At 42.1% G+C, this 20,429-nt stretch overlaps 2 long non-coding RNA genes across 2 annotated transcripts; one reads left to right on the plus strand and one right to left on the minus strand.

The window, feature by feature from the left end:
* The first annotated feature begins 4,305 nt into the window (after window positions 1-4,305).
* Window positions 4,306-9,393, plus strand: LOC123503787. The gene is made up of 4 exons (XR_006674606.1): window positions 4,306-4,542; window positions 5,673-5,939; window positions 7,762-7,896; window positions 9,255-9,393. It is a non-coding gene; the product is annotated as an uncharacterized LOC123503787 (long non-coding RNA).
* Window positions 9,293-16,316, minus strand: LOC123503788. Its single transcript, XR_006674607.1, has 4 exons — window positions 16,145-16,316; window positions 15,779-15,890; window positions 9,839-10,386; window positions 9,293-9,416 (listed from the first exon to the last, which is right to left on the minus strand). It is a non-coding gene; the product is annotated as an uncharacterized LOC123503788 (long non-coding RNA).
* Between the last annotated feature and the right edge of the window lie 4,113 nt (window positions 16,317-20,429).

Below are 20,429 nucleotides of genomic sequence, written 5' to 3' on the forward strand. Positions count from 1 at the left end.
TACGTTTCTAGCTGTCTGTCTATCTATCTGTCTGTCTCTTTGTCTGTCTTATCTTTTTCAGTTTTTCTATGTATCTGTGTATCTGTTAATCTTTTTTTCCTTTCTGTCTATCTGTCTCTACCATAATTCTCTCTCTCTCTCTCTCTCTCTCTCTCTCTCTCTCTCTCTCTCTCTCTCTCTCTCTCTCTCTCTCTCTCTCACTAAATCACACACACCATTTATGGAGTAACTAGTAGGTATCCTCCCTAACCATCCATTTTCTCTTTTTTGTCTCTTTACCTTCCCGACTCAACTCCTGAGAAACTTTCGCTTCTAACAGTAACGTCAAGAGAGAGAAAGAAAGAGAGAGAGGAAGAGAGGCGGGGAGGGGAAGAAAAAAAACCCATAGCGACAGTGCGAGGTTGAGAGCGTGTATATAACTGTTCGTAACGGGACGGGTAACGGCAAACCACCACCACCACTACCACTACCACAATCACCACCGCCGCCAACACCACTACTGGATATATTAACAGATGGAAGGTAATCAGATATTCTCAGGTGCTGGTGATGTTCATGTAAAGTATGTTGGGTTAATGATAATCTCTTTTTCCCTTTTTCTCTTCTTCTTTTCTTTCTTCTTCTTCTTCTTCTTCTTCTTCTTCTTCTTTTACCGCATTAAGAAAACGGATAATTGTCTACATTAATTCGTGAAATATGTATTGACGTTATGAGATAATGCAATTTATTATCTTCCCTCGTTTTCTTTCGTACGTATCCTCAGGTGTTGAGAGAGAGAGAGAGAGAGAGAGAGAGAGAGAGAGAGAGAGAGAGATGCAGACATCCTTGGAAGGCCAGATCTGCACGCGGAACAAGTAACAAGTGACACAGAGAATAATGTTGCACCTGTCTGGGTAACTCTCTTCTCTCTCTCTCTCTCTCTCTCTCTCTCTCTCTCTCTCTCTCTCTCTCTCTCTCCTCTTACTATTACTACTATACTACAATTACTTCTACTACTACTACTACTACTACTAGTACTACCACTACTGCTGCTCCTCCTCCTCCTCCTCCTCCTCCTCCTCCTCCTCCTCCTCCTCCTCTTACTACTACTACTAATACTACCTACTACTACTACTACTACTACTACTACTACTACTACTACTACTACTACTACTACTTCTACTACAACAACAACAACAACAACAACAACTACTACTACTACTACTACTACTACTACTACTTTTTAATTAATGTCTAAATAAGCAGCCAGAACATAATGAAACCTCCACGTGATTTAATAAGGCGAACAAACATAAACTCGTCTGATCAGGGGTTGCATTTAAATTACAACTCTACGGTGGGAGAAGGGAAGAGGGAGAAAGTGGGAGAGAATATTGAAAGGAGAGGGGGATGTATGGGGTGGAAGATAAAAAGGGAGTGGTAGAAATGCATGGAAGAAGATGAAGGAAGGAAGGAAGGAAGGAAATGGAGAAAAATAGAAAAAAAATACGAAGGAGAAAAGATGGAGTGGGGAAAAAGCGAGAGAAAGGAGGTGGTACAAATGAGCAGGAGAAAGAAAAAGGATGGAAGAGGATGAAGGAAGGAAGGAAATAGAGAAAAATTGAAAAAAATACAACGGGGAAAGAAGAAAAGGGAGAAAGAAGAGGAAGAAATTAAGATAGATGAAAAGTAGAGAGAGAGAGAGAGAGAGAGAGAGAGGACATGAGGGCTATTTTTAGACGCTATGAATGTGCAAGTCAGACGTGTAGCTTCACCAACATGACTCGTCCATCTCCTGCGAGGCGAGGGGACGTGACGCGAGGAAGGGTGGCGAGCGGAGGCAGGAGGGGGAAGGGCTGACGACGGCATGCTGGGAGTTGTGCTGAATTAGACTGAAGGAAGAGGCTGAGATGTCAAACTTTACGCTGCTATACTCTCTCTCTCTCTCTCTCTCTCTCTCTCTCTCTCTCTCTCTCTCTCTCTCTGCTTTTATCTCTTCTCACTTCATTCTTATTCATTATTTTCCTTTTAAACTCTTCCTTTTCCATTTCTCATACTCCTACTCTTTCCCCATCTTCCTCTATGTCTTTCTCTTGCTATCCTTCTGTCTCTCTTTCGTTGCCCTTTCCTCATTTTTTTTTCCTTTCGTCAATCCTTCATGTCTATTTCCTATTTATTATAACACTCGTACTTATGATATTTAACCTCTTCAGTACCATGACAGGGTTTGAAATGCATTCTGCTTACCATTTAGTGATTTTATACAGGTGAAGAAACTCAAGCGAGGGATTAAAATAGTGAAGACTTTGGCCATTGATCTTCTCACCTCTATAGAATCTTCCTAATGGCAAGAAAATGGTCTAATCGTACACAGATCTCAGGTAAAAATGTGTCCCAGTATTAAAGGAGTTAAAACAATCAATCTCAAAGAAAAAGGTTCATTTCCTGATATTGTATAACCTCCCAGGAAAGAATTGGAAGCTATATTGCTATGTCCAAGTATTGATGAATTAATTTATGGCACCCTGTTCACTTTTATACTCTTCCTCATCTTCCTCTCTCTCTCTCTCTCTTGCATTATTCATCTGCCTCTCTTTCCTTGTCCTTTCCTCATTTCTTCCCTTTCATCAGTTCTTCACGTCTACTTACTAATTTTTATAACACTCGTGCTTATGACCTTTAAAATAATCAATCACAAAGATAAAAAGATTAATTTCTTGCGTAACCTTCCACGAAAGAATTAAAAAAAAAAATTCATCTCCATGTATTGAATTAGTTATCGTTCCCAGTTGGTTTCATCCAACAATCGATTCAACAAGTCAATTCACAGCTGGTACTTAAGCGACCACTTTGCTTCATCCCATCACTGCCCCTTCACCGCTCACCGCTTGTGTGTTTTAGCCGCGTTGCCTCCTGTTCCAGCCACTCTTAGCTTTGTCAGCGTGGTCCTCGTGTCCACACTCCTTGTATTGTTAACCTCAGCCTCTCCGCGCTCTCTCAACTCAAAACGCCACTTGATCTTTGCTGTGGGCTGTTGGGTTAGTCCTGTGTGTGTGTGTGTGTGTGTGTGTGTGTGTGTGTGTGTGTGTGTGTGTGATGTGTCATGTATGATGTGTGTGTGTGTGTGTGTGTGTGTGCTCGTATACGATTTGCTTCATGGCTGTATACTCGTATGTCCATAATTTCTTGTTTACCTACCTGTCTACTAGTGAGAGAGAGAGAGAGAGAGAGAGAGAGAGAGAGAGAGAGAGAGAGAGAGAGAGAGAGAGAGAGAAACTAGTAATTATCTTCACTCTTGGATGTATGAATAAAGATTTTCTCGTCAATAAACATTCATCTACCTGTTTTCCATAGAGAGAGAGAGAGAGAGAGAGAGAGAGAGAGAGAGAGAGAGAGAGAGAGAGAGAATGAAACAAGCAACTACCTTCACTTTTGAATGTTTGAATTAAAAGATCACATAACATTCTCCATAACAATTGAGATAAAGGAGTGGGACAGGCCAGTACACCCCCCGAAGTCAGGCATAGGGAAAGGTGTAAAAAGTCACTCAATTTACACGTGGCAGTCTATAGGTAAAATGTACCAATCCACCTGTTATTCTTTTACATTAACCCCCTCTGTACCATGACGCGTTTCCATATTCATTCTGCTTACTATTTGGTGATTTTCTACAGCTTCAGAGACATATATGGGGATTAAAATAGTGAAGACTGTGGCCATTAATCTTCTGACCTCCATAGACCCTTCCTAATGTCAATAAAATGGTCTAATCGTACACAATTCTCAAGGTAAAAATTGCGTCCCAGTGCTGAAGGGGTTAATGTATATGATCTTTTAACCTATCGAGACTTCTAATTTGAATGTTCTTTCAAAGTAAGTATATTCATCACCATTTTCACTTACATACTTACCACTTAACAGTAGCCCCTTCAGGACTGGCCCACATTTTCACCTTGAGATTTGTGCACGATTAGACCATTTTATTTACATTAGGAACGGTCAATGGAGGCCAGAGGATTAATGGCCACAGTCTTCAGTATTTTAATCCCCTACATGAGTTTCTGAAGCTGTATAAAATCACCAAAAAGTAAGCAGAATGAATATGGAAACGAGTCATGGTACTTAAGGGGTTAAAAACACTCTGCTAGCCAGGTACGAGTAATCTCACCTGAACCACTTGTCATACATAAAGAAAATCAACATTGAAACTTTCCTATCTTAATTTTGCACATCCTTATCCTTCACCCTCATTCAGCTAATATTCTTTGCTCTTTTGCTCAAATTAGAATGCGTTGCTATTCTATTACTGTGGAAGTGAAACGAACCAGATGTCTCACTGTATTGAATCAACAAAGCAATGAGGAGCCGTGGCCACTGAGGGCGTTGATCCTGCCTGGGACGGACGTGTGTGACCGGATTCCGTGATACTTCGCAGCTGTGGCCTTCCCTGAAACTGCTTGGCCTCCTCAGTTGTCCACCTTGCCCTTCTGTTCATCTGGGAAACTTCAAGACAGACAGATGCAAGCAGCAGCATACACAACACCTCACTGCGTTTCATAAGAGGTAAGTTCCCTTTGTGACTGTACTGATGCCCCTTCCTGTTGACACGGTGAGATAATGTGGATAGAAGAGCTATGTATAAATAAAAACCAAAATAGAGGTAGGGATCACAATTACGAGGTCCATATTCTGAAACACCTCCGCGCCGCACCTTCACTATTTTCAAAGGGCTCTAGTTGAGGTGACACAGGTTTTTAAGGGTGTTTCTGTAATCCCAGTGACTTGACAAATTTTCTGCATTATCAATAGGACAAACTCTTTAGAACTCGGCTAATCGTCTCTATGGTCTTTGAAAATGATCGCGGTGAGAGAGGGGGAAGGGGTTTTAAATAAGCCTGTGAAAGCGAGACCCCGACAACACAATAGAGATAAGCTGTACCCATCAAGTGTTTATACTAAAATAAGGTACGGGGAAAGCTGTGCATGGTTAGGTGCATGCGAGATGACTATTCCCGATGATAGAGGACATTCCGGGGGAGAACTTTTAATACACACAGGGAGGAATTACAAGGTCACAACGTTGATAGGTTGATCTTTCTTGGGGGGTGATCTGGGAAAGAGGACGGGGAAGGAAGTGTCTCGAATTAGAATGTTATTACGAGAGACTACTGTGGTGGTTCTATGGTGGTGGGGAGAGAGGGAAGAGATAGAGGGAGGGGGTGACGAGAGAAGTGGTAGTGAGTGGTAAGGGGTTATCTGGTGGAGGCGGATGGGTGACGTGAGGGAGGGATGAAAAGGAGAGAGAGTTAGGGGAGAGAAGGGAAGGGAGAGGGGCATTAAAGAGACGGAGGGAGAGAGGGAGAGGGGGAGAGGGCGAGAGGGAGAGAGAGGGGGGAGAGCGGGAGGTAGGGAAGTAGAGAGGCAGAGAGGGGAGGGGGGAAAAGGGGTGAGGAGGAAGAGAGAAACGGGGAGAGAAGAGGTAAAGAGGGATGGGGAGAGGTAGAGAGGAATGGCGAGAGGGGGAAGGGGGAGAGGAGAGGTATACAGGGATGGGAAGAAGGAGAGAGAGGGAGGAGAGGTATATAGGGATGGGGGAGAGACAGAGACAAAGACCATTTTCAATTTTGTACATACATAAAAAAAATTACTCTTATTGAACTGAGAAGGCGCTATAAATGACTTTGATATTCCAGGTTTAACTGAGATGGACATAATCAAGACTCTCGAGACTTCAAATCCCAGAATTCGAGACGGTACTGAAGCACTGCTAACACCTGGGACCCTAATACAGGCAGTGATGTACGCTCGTGGCCCACTCCTCACTCCCTCTTTGCTCCCTCTTTGTTACCTTCCTCTGATAAGTCTTCGCTCTCCACCTCGTCTGTGATCCCTCGTAGCTGCATTGTGGACCGTTCGAGAGCATGGATACTTCGGCCGTGCAGCGATAAAGGATGTGACAGGTGAGTGGTTAGCTTGGCCACGGTGGAGCAAGGCAGTATTTGGTGGAGTGGTGTGATAAGAGTTTTAAATTCCGAGTCACGTATAATGAAACTTTGCTTGGACGTATAGCTTTGAGGCGAGTTTCCCAGCGTTGTAGATAATTCTGAGTGTGTGCCAGGAGTGCGGGAGATAATTACGAGGACGTGAGAGTTGGTCATTAGTCGTTCCATGGTTTGCTTTGTGTGGATACTCTTGAGCATGCTGGTGAAAATCCCTTTAATACTGGTACACATTTTTTACCTTGAGATTTGTGTACGATTAGATCATTTTGACATTAGAAAAATTCCATGGAGGTCAGAAGCCTAATGGGCAGAGTCTTCATTATTTTAATCCCCCACATGAGTAAGCAGAATGAATGGAAACGCGTCATGGTACTGAAGGGGTTAAATCGAAAACTACCTGAAGAATTCTAAAAAAAAAATGCCTTGAGAACTTCCATAATACAGTAAAACCCTATTGAAAAATCTATATCACAAATTATCTTGAAAATCCCTCTTAAAAATACTTACTCCTTTAAAAATTTCCTTTCACATTGCATCTGAACATTTTCATTCGTATGATATGGAAATTGTTGTTTTGGCCTTAGTTACAACAAGTCTTAGGCACGCACACACACAAGCACACGAATCTTGCTTAATTCCTGTGCACGACTCGTACTTTTAAATCCTTTATTTGTGTATTTCAGCACTTACATAAATAAGCACTCTGTTAGCCTTTGTGATCCTGAGAACACAATACAACCACCACTACCACCAGGAGAGGCAGAGCAGTATTGGTGGAAAATGTGCAGGAACAGTATTGGCGGTGGCAACGATGCTTTGTGTGGTACAGTTGTGGTGGTGGTGAGATTCCTGTGGCGGTGATGGTGGTGATTGCTGCGCTGAGGGGAGATTTAATCATTAGCGGAATTTGGCCTGTTGTGGTGAGTTTGGGGACTCGTGGTGGTGGAGTGGTGAGTGCTCCGGATGATGTGGTTGTGGTGATAACGGTGATGACAGGAGTGGTGGGGTGGCGTGGTGGTGGTGGTGATGGATGTATTATTCTAAACACCACGACATTATGAGTCAGGTGAACGTGCACCTACCCAGACAGAAGAGACTTGCTTCCATCCATGCAGATATTTTCCTTTCCTTTTCCTGTAAAATCCTCAAAATAGAATGCAGTGGGCTAGGAAGGGATAACATTTGGTAACCTTTGCTCTTTAAAGGTCACTGCATTGTAAACATGGTATATTTCTGTAGGACCTTGAAAACAACTCTCTAACAATTTTCATGCCAGATCCTTTATTCATTGACCACAAGCTTTTTAAATGTCAACCAAAAGTAATGAATTTATAAACGCAAGCTTTTTTCCCACGTAGCGTTACATCAGTGAAAGGGTAATGTGGAGGCGTTACATCAGTCAAAGGGTAATGTGGAGATTTATTTCAGTCACAGGGTAATGTGGAGATTTATTTTATGTAAGACCGACAATCGGCCAAGGGCAACAAAAATGTTAAAAAAGGCCCACTGAGGTGCCCGTCCCTAAGTGAAAATGAAATGGGACTCCTTGGATGTTTTTTTTCAATGTTGAGTGAAGTGTGTATGTAGCGAGGTGCATGCAGTTTTATGTGTATGTAGCGAGGTGCATGCAGTTTTTATGTGAAGTAAGAGTTGTTTATTATTTAATAATTTTCTTAATTGTAAATGCTCCAGGATAGGAATGGCAGGAGGTATGTATAATACGTCTTGCACGACAGCTAGCTCGCAATCTTGCATATCTGTAAGCACTTTTTTTCCACAGATAAGCCACATAGATCCGCCACAAAAATGTCAGTCCTGTCTGTCCACACCTGCCTCTACACATGTTGCAAGACCATAAAACCGAGTGACGTTGCGGGCAACAACAGCCAGCCCAGCCTCTACGATTCCGCTGCAGGTATGAGAGAGGAACAACCAACATTCCTTTCATAGATGCTGTACGAGTCGGTCAATAATTACTAGCAAGTCTTTTCTACACCACTTCCCCTGGTCAATAATTACTAGCAAGTCTTTTTCTACACCACTTCCCCTTTCTATCTTGATTATATAGAGTACGGATCATTGAGTTTCTTAAGCGTACCTTCCCCTTGCTTTCTCCTACCTGAAGTCCACAGCCTCTTAGAATGCAGGTCACGAACACCCGTCCCGTACAGTATCGCTACCAAAGTTTGGCTTCTCTCCATCTCAGTAAGCTTCCTCATGGCACCTGTTACAGAATAAATCAGCATGTTTTGATATACACGTACGGACACACACTTGCAAACAGAGAAAACACACACTGCCTGTTTTTAGGCAGAATCTTTCATATTCTGAGCTGCTTCCCACGGCCACATTTATCGTGTACCTCGTGTGGATTTCCTCTACCTACGCTTAGTACTTTGCATTTTTGTTGTTCAACTGCATTTGCTGGTGACTTCGTCTATTTTTAGTCTGCATTTGCTGGTGACTTAGTCGACAGGTATTTTTATTCATTCATTCTCACGTAACTAAGGAGAAAGTAGTAAAACTGGGGAAAAAAAATCTCCTCTACCGTCTCCTTTAGTTTACGTGAATACCTGTCGGCTTCTCGTTCTTCTGCTCTATCTAATAAGTTGTGCTATCTGGGATTTTTTCTGTGTTTATAAAGACAGCTAAAAAGCACTTTCATTCCTGTGTTTGTTGTTTATAAAGACAGCTAAAAAGCACTTTCATAATTATTAATCTCCTTCCCCAGAACCAAACCAGCCTGCCAGAAGAGCTGAGGATATGATTGTTGTGAATGAATTGACTGAAAGGAGATAGATAGATACACAGCAGTAGAAGGTTTTGAGCTGATATGGGATGGAGCACCTATGAAAGAATAGCTTGAAAGGTGTGTTCCTGTGGAATGATTGATAGTGGAAGCAAATGGAGGAAGGGTTGGATGAGAGAAATAGCTGGTAGGAATCAAAATGATTTTGTCTTCTTCCGAGCTAGGAGGGCACAGTTGTGTGATGTGAGGAACTACAGATAGAGATGGTCGAGTCCTGCAGCTAGTGTGTCAGATGTGTGTGACATGAGAGGACGAGACGGTGGAGCATGTGGTGCTGATGTGAGGAGACAGGATTTCTCTCTCTGACGTAGTTAGGGATGAAAGAATGGAGAAGACAGGAAAGGAATAATGAATGGATGGTGTCGCTGCTGGGACTGTGTAGAAAAGCGTTTTACAGGAGCTGACGCGTACAAACTGCTGATTTACACATGAATATTCATCGTTTGATTTTTTCGTTTTCCCAGCTTCAAAGAAGTCCTCCACAACAGAGGAGGAGGGATGCTGCTGAGATAGTGTCTCCACACCAGATCGGAAGAAGCATCTTCAGTGTTCCTTCTCCTCCTGTAAATCCGTCGGAGAAGTAGTAGTATCTTCTCTCTTCAGTGTCGTAACGGTAGAGTAGTCATCTGGAAGAAAAAAAATTGGTCAGTTACTACGTACAACAAATAATAAATTATATAATTAATATTTAATAACAATATATATATAATAATAAACAATAATATTTATTATATAATTAATATTTAATAACAATATATATAATAAACAATAATAATTAGTGTCGTAACGGTAGTCATCTAGAAAAAAAAATTTGACCAGCTTTTACCGTATACGTAATGATTTTTTATTATAAAAAGTCTATATATATTATATATATATATTATTTATGTAATATAAAATAGTAAAACTATTTTTAAAAATAAAGTATATTTAAAAATTAATATTTAAAAATAATATTTATTATGTAATAAATATAATAAACAAATAAAGTATATTAAAAATTAATATTTAAATATTTTGTCTATCTAGCTACTAATTATTATTATACCTTGCCTCTCTCTCTCTCGCCTTCACTCCCGAGAACAGAGGTAATGAACGCTACTCACGTCCTTCCTCTACATTAAAGATGCTTCTGAAAATAAAGGATAATTAGGAAAAATAATCCTCACCAATAAATTACGTATGTCAAGTCTACTTACCGGAAAAGAATGTTACTACTAGTGAAGAGTACCGGTAGTGTTGCTGTGTGGGACCCTTTGGCATAGGAGAACGTGTGTACGCGTAAAGTTTTCAGTAAACGTGACGGACTTAATTAATCGTGCAGTACATTTCGTGTTTCGTTGTGCGTGTACTGTATTATCGTGTGGGTGGGTGGGAGGAGAGTACGTGTTGGTGGGTGTGTGGTGAGTAGGTATGTGACTGATGCTTCTACTTAGCTTTGGCGGCGGAACGTGCTGCTGAACGAAGCACGAAGGGGACTTAGCCGAGCGAGCCAAGCGAGATGGAGTAGAGTTCTTTACTTGGGCGTCTCGTCACCTCGGGACGCACCATTTTCCATCCTTAACCAGTAAAACAAGGATGGAACTGAAGGTGATGCTGAAAATAAGTTGGTATTAGTATCATCTCACAACCACTACCACAATCTTGCTATGCGTTTTTATAAGTGTTATTTCTCATTTATATCATTATTGCCATCACTGATTTTCTTTCTCACCATGAATACATTCTGTGGCTGCTCCGGCGTTGATGTTCGCATAAATGTTTAATCACTCATGTATGTGTCAATAAACGATAAAAAAACAAAAACTATTACTGTCCCACCACTATACTGTTCCTTAAATTTACGTATTCTAGTGACCGTTTCCATTCTGAAGCTAAAACACGTAATGCATAAACATCAACACGTCCTCTTCCGTATCAAACCTCCCTAACACGGCAGGGCGAGACCTTCCAACGCGTGCAAAACTACTACTATTAACTACGTGGGGGCTCCAATCTTAAGTATGCTTTTAATGCTGTTTCTTCAGTTTTACTCTAATTCAGTGAGGGAGTTTATTGCTGCACGAATTTACTGATGAGTATGTATTTCACGTGCATGAGTCACCACAGAGACACCCTCCTTCGTCTCCTCAATCCTCCGTCTCTCCGCCACCACTCCACTAGCTCCACCTACTGCATATTTCTATCACTATCTCCTGCCTCCACTATCTACACCATAGGTCGTCTCCCACCTTCATTCATTGCTCTTTCTTCCACCCCAGCTCTTCTCCCAACTACTGTGTTCCATATTTATCAGTTTCCATCTCTACCCACCATCTCTCCACATTCCACATACACGCCGGTACAAATTGGATATAAAATTCTAATACTAATTATAATGTTTCAGCATGGGAAGCTAACGTGGTGGTGACAAGATACACAGAAGGAATAAATGTTGTACACAGCACATTCCCTTCGTGTATCAAGTCAAATGAATTAGTGGGGAATGAAGTGGAGGTCTTAATTAACGTTTCGGAGTTAATGACAACGGGGTGGAGTTACAGTACTATAAATTGGGGAAATGTCTAAGTCGGAAAATCCTTCTTTAAACTTTTTTTTTAGCTCATATTGACAAAATAATAAAACATGGAAACATTTCGCTTTAAGTTTATATCTAAATTGTCCAAGTTAATTTCACTGTTCTTTAGTTTTACTCTCGCTGATTTCCTTGAATGTGAGAGAAGACATGACAAGTTACGTTATTACATGTATATACAACTGCCTGTCCGTCTTATAGGTGGACAGTTGACAAGCATGCATTCAGCGTACATCCTCTCCTCCGTGTCTAAACATCACTTAAATATGGCTTAAAACGATATCCTTAAAAGTCAAACTCATACGGAGAAAAATGAGATCCTATGACCCCAGGACATCAGGACAAGAGACAGACCACTCGTATCTCAGCCGGCAAGGTCAGGAATAGAGATGCCGTAGACGAGGGAACAAATTATAAACTTTTCAAATAAAACTCTTAGATCTTCCAATTCACCGTCCCAGACACGAACGGTAACGTTGAGGCAGCTAAGAAATCGTACCGTCTTCAGCTCCGTTTGCTAGAAGTAGTATCGGATGTAAGTAATTTATGATATCTCTTTAAAAGTTTAGTCATACACAAGTTAGGGGAGAAGGTTCTTACTTTTGCTCCATAGGGACATGAAGTCACAGAAACAGTAAGAGGAGGAAGGAAAAAACAAGGAAGAAGTTATGAAGGAGAAAGAAAGACGAGAAGGAAGAGCAGAGGTGACGAGGACTGGGAAGACAAGCAGGCACACTTTTTACGTTCCCTTCTCCAACACACTCGTGCACACACACTATATTTTTCTCTTCTACGAAACACCCTCTGCCTTGAGAACACCTGAGGCAAGGCAAGAGGATAACGGAGCGGAAGGCAAGCCGGCATGGGTACAAGAACTCGCCAAGCCATCTCACCCGTCATTTCCGATCCCCATCACCACCGCGGACCCTGACGCCTGGTATCACGCACGCTTGCACCGCCGCTGTCCTGGGGAGTCTATTCTGGTCCGATATGTTGCCATCCGCAGTACCGAGTAGCGGGCATTGGACAGGTCCTCGTGGCAAGCAACCTGGCATGTGACATCCATGGCCGCCTGCCAGCCACCGCGCTATGCCCGGTTGCTGTGCAGAACGAGCCACGCCCTACAGTGTGCTGCAGTGTATGACTTACTCTACTCAATGCCATGGAGTTTTGCCTCCTCCTCATGACACGCAGGTACGCGCGATGCTCTCAGTTGCTGACTGGTCTGTGTGTCTCATTCATGTTTATAGCTTGGCAAATTAACTTTATATCCCTATTAAAATGTCCCATACTCCTCTATCATAAAACTCAGACTAAACGCGACGCACGGTGAACGAATTGCTTCTTACACTCGTGCTAACTGGTGAAGAAGAGGTAGAATGCTGTATCGGCAGGGTGGCGGCAGGGAGGGGAAGAGTACGACCGGTGAACTACACAATGCCAGGTCTCCAGGGGCGCGCCACAACACGCCCCTTTGCTACGTATCAGACTTTATAACAGCTTTACAAGTTCCAGTAAAAGAAACACTTCGTGCCGAAAATTGTGTTCGCTATCAGGATGACATTTTTGATCCCCAAACATTTACATTAACTTCAATTATTTACCTAAGGATTACGTAAAATTAAGACTTCTGGTTTTAATTCCTCAACATGAAACACTATCATAAGTATGGTTTATCAGACTTAAGTACTTCATAATTTATCATACGTGGGAGACTTTGGGATCTTTCAGTGTTTGAATAAAGCATATTATTAATGTGAGGAGGACAGACATTTTAATGATTGTACCCTGTAAATGTAATCCACTGAGGTGCCTTAAAGCAATGCCTTCCCCCCAAAAAAAAACAACAACAACAACGTCAACAACAAAGTGAAGAGCGAGGCAAGGGGAGGTGAAGACATTCGGTGACTTGCTGATGTGCTGCGCGGGAGGCGGAAGGAGTGGAAAGAGAAGATAACAAGTGTGAGGCTAGGGAGGATGGAGGCGGAGGTGGGGGAAGGTAGCAGAGGGGGCATGCCTGGTGTTGGGTACGAGAAAGCTCAGCAGGAGGTGAAGTGAAGGATTGTTGATGAAGCAAGTTATGAGAGAGAGTAGAGGACAGAAAGGGTAAGAGATGGAGAACTTAAAAGCTGAACCACCTAACTAACGGTACTTCTACACACTAAGAAAACTGTCCAGATCTGAAGGTTTGTTTGGGTAAGTCCTTATTTTATTTACGATCCAGAAAAATTCACTTAAGGATCAAAACTTCTGCTCATCACATATCACAGTAATATTTCTCGCATCACGTAAATCTGCATAAAACACCAAACTTCAACTTCAACAATCCCAAAACTCTACAATGCAACACTACAGTAGCATGTTCAGATATACCACTCCGGTGCATTTAGACAAACAAGAACCAGTGTGTTCCCAGCCTAATCTCTAAGCCGGTTTTGTGTGGCATTAGAAAAAAAAAAAACTTGCCTTCCTTTAACCATGATCCCCTTCAATGACCCCCATCGCCATCAGGGACAAGTGGATAAGATTGTGGGGGATTGGAGGAGCCTTTTGTCCTGCGGTGAACTCAAGACTAGTGTTGAATGGAAGTGGACAGGCTTTGAGTTGTAGCTGAGGCTGGACTATCCTACAGGTATTTTTTTCTCGTTGGCATTACTGTAGCATCAAAAGGTATAAATATGCATGTATATGTATGCATGTATATGTATGCATGTATATGTATGTATGTATAAGTGTGCGCGTGTGCGCGTGCGCGTGCGCGTGTTTGTGTGCGTGTGCGCGTCTTTGTGTGCGTGTGCGCGTCTTTGTGTGCGTGTGCGCGTCTTTGTGTGCGTGTGCGCGTCTTTGTGTGCGTGTGCGCGTCTTTGTGTGCGTGTGCGTCTTTGTGTGCGTGTGCGCGTCTTTGTGTGCGTGTGCGCGTCTTTGTGTGCGTGTGCGCGTCTTTGTGTGCGTGTGCGCGTCTTTGTGTGCGTGTGCGCGTCTTTGTGTGCGTGTGCGCGTCTTTGTGTGCGTGTGCGCGTCTTTGTGTGCGCGTCTTTGTGTGCGCGTCTTTGTGTGCGTGTCTTTGTGTGCGTGTGCGCGTGTTTGTGTGCGTGTGCGCGTGTTTGTGTGCGTGTGCGCGTGTTTGTGTGCGTGTGCGCGTGTTTGTGTGCGTGTGCGCGTGTTTGTGCGTGTGCGTGTGTTTGTGCGTGTGCGCGTGTTTGTGCGTGTACGTGTGAGCGTGTACGTGTGAGCGTGTACGTGTGTGCGTGTACGAGTGTGCGTGTACGTGTGCGTGTACGTGTGACTATGTGCGTTTTAGTGCTAACTCCGTATTAAATAATGGTTACAAGTCACAGCTTCATATAAGAGGAGGAATATATATACTAGACTGCAAGTATCTATTACAGGCAAATGTCCGTGTTTGGTTCTTATATACAAACAGATGAATCATACATATCTTCACTTTAATACGAGATTCGTTATAGAAATACCCCTATCTTCGCGAGTAATGAGAGCCAGTTACGTAAAAAAGAAGCACTGCAATTAAATACCTATTCTAAAACACGTGGGTCTCTTGCGGTGTGTGATTGGCCTTGATTAGTTACCTGGCAGCTTATGACGTCTAAAAACCCCGCCAGGATACGAGATGTCAGCACTGTTAACTTATTCCAGTATTGCTTTTTTCTTGATTTTCGACAATGCCCGAGGGAAATGTTATGTACTGTGGCTAGTGGTACTGTATTATTCAACAAAAGGCCACGTACTCAACTAGGTAACGAGAAAAAAAAAAGAATAGGTAACAGTCCCTCGCAGTCTCGAACCAATTTGAGTATTTCAGACATTTTAAGACTATCACTTAAATTTTTCCTTAAACTTGTGATATGCAAGGAAAACTCACCTCAACGAGTTTCCGAACTAATCTTCATTTCCTACACGATACTCCATGGGTCTAATTAGATTCGTAAATGGAAAATGACCGTTCGGAATCGATTAGTGAAGCCTCGACTCCTAACATTTGTTTTTCTTTGATACATACATTCGTTACCAACAAATAATATAACGCTAAGATATCACTATACTACTTCTCTAAATTACTCCTATCTTGTGAACGGAAGGAGCGAGGGGTCGTCACAGCAAACTAGTTCTCAATGACAATGATGACCTGTTAGAGTAATTAGCATTTTACTTTGCAGATACAGACGAACACTAAGCGTTGAATCCCTCTTACCATTGCTACTTTGTCTAAGTTGTCATAGCTGTACGATAGACTTCCACTAACACATTAACCCTGAGAAACAATACCAGTCGGAGAGTTAACAGTACAGAATATCACCAGACTTGCCATTATCCGAGTAACTGAATGTATAGCTGGCAAACAGAAAATATTATGGAACAGCAAATTAAGAGGTCTTCATTACACAATTCGCTCACCATCGAAGCGAAGACAGCTCTCCAGTTCACGTCAACACGATGATCACGGCAGTCACTGGGGTCTCGCAGCGCTGGCCAGGGAAGGCGCAGAGGTGGCGGCCGGGACAGCAAACTTGCATGCAACACAAGGTAACGAATAAATAAATGCTTCTTGAATTATTAAGATATGAAATAAACCCAGTATTGAAATGTGGTGATTACAAGTACATTGAAAATACCTATATAATGAGTGAGGATACAGCAGCATGGTACACCTCATTATACACCTCCAATACCAAAACAGCAAATGTATTTCAGCTTAGTTAATGAACAAAATAATACTCGCTGTTAACGCCAAGAAGAAAATAAAATATCTAGAGAACGTACCTCAGCCACAGGAACACTGGCAGGCAGGTCCTCCGCTCTTCACACAGCGAAGCGGCGGGAGCTATTGGGCCGGCATACCCACGGAGACCTGCGCACGCGCCATCTCCACTCCATCCCCCCCAAAGGTCTTCATCAAGCGAGGTACTCTTTAGGAGACTATCTACCTACGTACCTCGGTGCTCATCCATAATTTATCCCTTTCCATTACACGGCTGCTGGATATTTTTTGATGAAAAATGGAAATGTGTGTCGTAGAGGTACCCGCGCTGTGTTTCCTGCACGACTCTTGCACCACTCTGCACAATTGGACTCGTGAATATACATACTGGACTGGCAGATAACTAGTTCGTCTCCCTCTTTCGGCCTCTTGTTACGGAGAAAATGACACGAATGTAGACAAAATAAGAAGTCTCGTCTTCCTACTCTTAGATTAAAGAATAAAAGTTCCATCATAAGACGATTCCTCCTTCAACAAGTCTTGTGTAAAGTTTAAGTTCACTGAGACAAAGTATCATCATGATAGAGGCTCCAAAATACCTATTATTCAGTCAATTGATCAGTTAGTCCTGATAATGAAATTCTGTCCAGTACTCAAGTAAGTCACGGAAGAGAAAAGTAAGCGTGTAGCAGAGTGAAACATCTCACCTTAAACTGTTTACCCTCAGACCTGGCGGCGCGATGATTCTCCAGACACTTACGATTACAAGTCAAACATAACAATCCTTAAACTCTAAATCACTTTTCTCCTACGTAGAAATATGTTACTGGTGTTCCCTTGTGTTCCCTCACATCGCATGACGATTCCTCCCTCAGCAATTTAATTCTCAAGAACAGTGCGTGCAGTTAAACTTCGGAACTGTTGTAGTTTAATTTTTCTTTGCATAACTGCTTCCGCTAACTAGACAAGGTCGATTCGCGTGGAGCGGTGTGGATAGCAACTTTGCGAGAGACACGGCAGCGGCGCGCCTTACACAACCACTCATTTGTAGTCCAAAAAATATAAACAAGATGAGACAGCAGCGACGCATTAACATAAAAGAATAGTGCCACTCCAGACAGCAGGGAGACACCACCGCCCAGGACACACCGTTCGCCGCCTGCCCGCCGCGCCGCCAGACACTTGCTATAGGGGTCGCGTCACTCCTGCCATCTGTATTACTCAATGTTGTGATACATTTCTTTTACTCTGAGGTAACACACATCTATTTAATGATTCACATAAAATAAAAGTGGTGGCGTAATGCTACTATTTACACTCGTCATTTTTATCAATATTTCTACGCTCTGTTTTCTACATATATTAGTTCTGTTAATTTCCGCTGCTTTGAAGTTACACGCAGTTACGTTCAACAATTCTCCAGGTAAAGCTGTTATTAAATTGCTGTTAGTAGTACATGTATATAATAATTCTCCCTATTTCTATGTATTCAATAATTTCCATGTAAAAGTTGCTAGTATTCACACCTGCGTCATTTTTGTCATTAATATCACAGCGTCCTGTTGTCTGCACATTATAAAGCTTTCATGGTTTCCTCTGCTTTGAAGGTACACACGTTCATTTTTAACGATTAACCCCTTCAGTACCAGGACATGTTTTCATATATATTCTGCTTACTATTTGACGATTTTATACAGCTTCAGAAACTCATGTGGAGGTCGAAACGGTGAAAACTCTGGCCATTAATTTTCTGACCTACATAGACCCTTCTTAATGTAAATAAAATGGTCTAATCACACCCAAAGCACAAGGTAAAAATGTGTCCCAGTACTGAATGGGTTAATAAGCTTGACGTTCCAGGTTATAAATACGACCATCTCACTCATGATATTACGTACAGTGTCTCCCAGTACAGGCAAAGGAATACAAAGAAATGCAAAATAAAACCGCAAAACACCCTCTGCTTCCTGTTCGACTGTTTACTGACCAGACGAGTCGAAATATGATAGGTCTCAGCGACAGGGAGACAAGTTACGTCATCTTTCAAAATGCAGGATGAGGCACCGCACGGCATCATAGATATTCAGGTCGGCATGCTCGTACCCCACCGCTGCTGAGATCCACTGAAAAACCAACGTTATTAGAGATCGGGAGTCTCACTGAGATGTACCCGCCGGCCTCTGCCTGGGTGTGATTCCGGCCGTGTTGCGTCAGACCTAACACCCGGGGATCTAAGGCTTACCAAGTCCAAGTATATTCGTTTCTTGGCTGTCTCACTATTTCTCGTCCCTCCTCCTCCTCCTCCTCTTCTTTCTCATTTCTACTCTAGTTCTTTTTTTTCTTTTTTTTTCTCATTTTGTCTCCACTTTTTCCTCCTCCTCTTTCTTTTTTTTCCTTCTCCTCCTCCTCCTTCTCCCACTCCTCTGATACACAAGCATTACTACAGCAACCACAAATGCTCATTGTCAGTTTGGTATTGACTTGCTCGGTGAAACTCCTCAGTTCAGTTCTTTTCAAAAACAACAATCGACATATCTCTGATTTCTATCTTGGAAACTTTGCGAGGGTATTATTATTAAGTAGAGATGATCTGACAAGAGTAAAAAGGGAAGGAAACTCACAGCATTTCTCTCCTTTAGGCATCCATCGAATATTATACCTAAACATTAATTTACTCCTTTCACTGCGATATGAAAAAAGATTAACCAAACCAAGAGATCTTTATAGGCAAGGTAACATAATAGATTTAGCAATCTCTACCTTACTTAAACATTAGAAGCGGCTGTAGAACAAGTATAGACATCTCGGAATGACTTGTAACTAACGAAAGACATACCAAATAACAACTAAAGGGTATTACAGCAAGTTAGATAAGCGTTAGGGCATTTATAAAGTAACATAAAAGATTTAGCAATTTCTACCCTATTTAAACATTAGAAGCGGCTATAGAACAAGTATAAACATCTCAAATTGACTAGTAATTAATGAAAGGTGTGCCAAATAACAATTAAAGGGTATTACACCAAGTTTGATAAGCGTTACGGCATTTACACTCAATCGTATATGCAAGTTTCGAATTTCCAAACGTGCAGAGATCTTGCGAGTACTCAATTACTCTAACAAGCTTGAATGAGCGAACGAGGCAATTTAAAGGTGCTGTCGTGACTCTACTGACAGTTTAACGAGGAAGCAGCACCATCAATGTCAAGAGTAACTGAGGAAACGCAATTCATCATATTTCTGGGTTCAGGAAATGTCTCGATCGCAGGATAAGAAATATGAGAAGATTAATGGGAAGAAAAGTCTCTCTCTCTCTCTCTCTCTCTCTCTCTCTCTCTCTACGGTATGGTGACTCCTAAGCGCTCCGTGTCATTAATTCTTTCAGTGGCAAGATTTTAAGACCTAATAAATTATTCCGGTTGTATTGGACAGTGAATTATCAAAAGTCGCTTCTGAGCCTAAACAAGTAGTCGGGTTTAGTATTTATCTTTCCGCAGTGAAGTCTTAAATTACTTATAGACAACAGTAAGAGTTATATTGCCGTTAGCAGTCAAAGGGTTAAAGAATGCTGAAGGAGAAGTAGCAGGTAGCAAGTAGTGAAGAGATGTTAAAGCTGCAGCAGGTGCTCTCTCTCTCTCTCTCTCTCTCTCTCTCTCTCTCTCTCTCTCTCTCTCTCTCTCTCTCTCTCTCATAGTAGTAGTAGTAGTAGTAGTAAGACGATTAAAAATGTGCAGTAGTAGTAGTAGTAGTAGTAGTAGTAGTAGTAGTAGTAGTAGTAGTAGTAGTAGCAGTAGTAGTAGTAGTAGTAGTAGTAGTAGTAGTAGTAGCAGCAGCAGCAGCAGCAGCAGCAGCAGCAGCAGCAGCAGCAGCAGCAGCAGCAGCAGCAGTAGCAGTAGTAGTAGTAGTAGTAGTAGTAGTAGTAGTAGTAGTAGTAGCAGCAGCAGTAGTACACGAGCACGAAATGTGTAGTAGTAGTAGTAGTAGCAGCAGCAGTAGTAACGCGAGCACGAAATGTGTAGTAGTAGTAGTAGTAGTAGTAGTAGTAGTGGTGGTGGTGGTGGTGGTGGAAAAAAAATAATAATAATGAATAAGCCTTGCAATTCACATTTTACTCATATTTTCCTTTAAAATCAAAACTATGATTAAAAAAACAAAGAAAAAACGAGAGAGAGAGAGAGAGAGAGAGAGAGAGAGAGAGAGGTGAAGAAACAAATATAAAACAAAAAACGAGGGGAGAAAAAATGGCGACGAGGGGAAAGAGCAAACAAGATCGGTGTCCTGGGCTGTCCTTCCCTCGGCAGCAGCCTCCCCATAGCCTCCGCTCACAGCAGAAGCACTCCAAGGTAC

This window comes from Portunus trituberculatus, chromosome 14 (assembly GCF_017591435.1).
Source record: "Portunus trituberculatus isolate SZX2019 chromosome 14, ASM1759143v1, whole genome shotgun sequence".
Lineage (NCBI taxonomy): Eukaryota > Metazoa > Arthropoda > Malacostraca > Decapoda > Portunidae > Portunus > Portunus trituberculatus.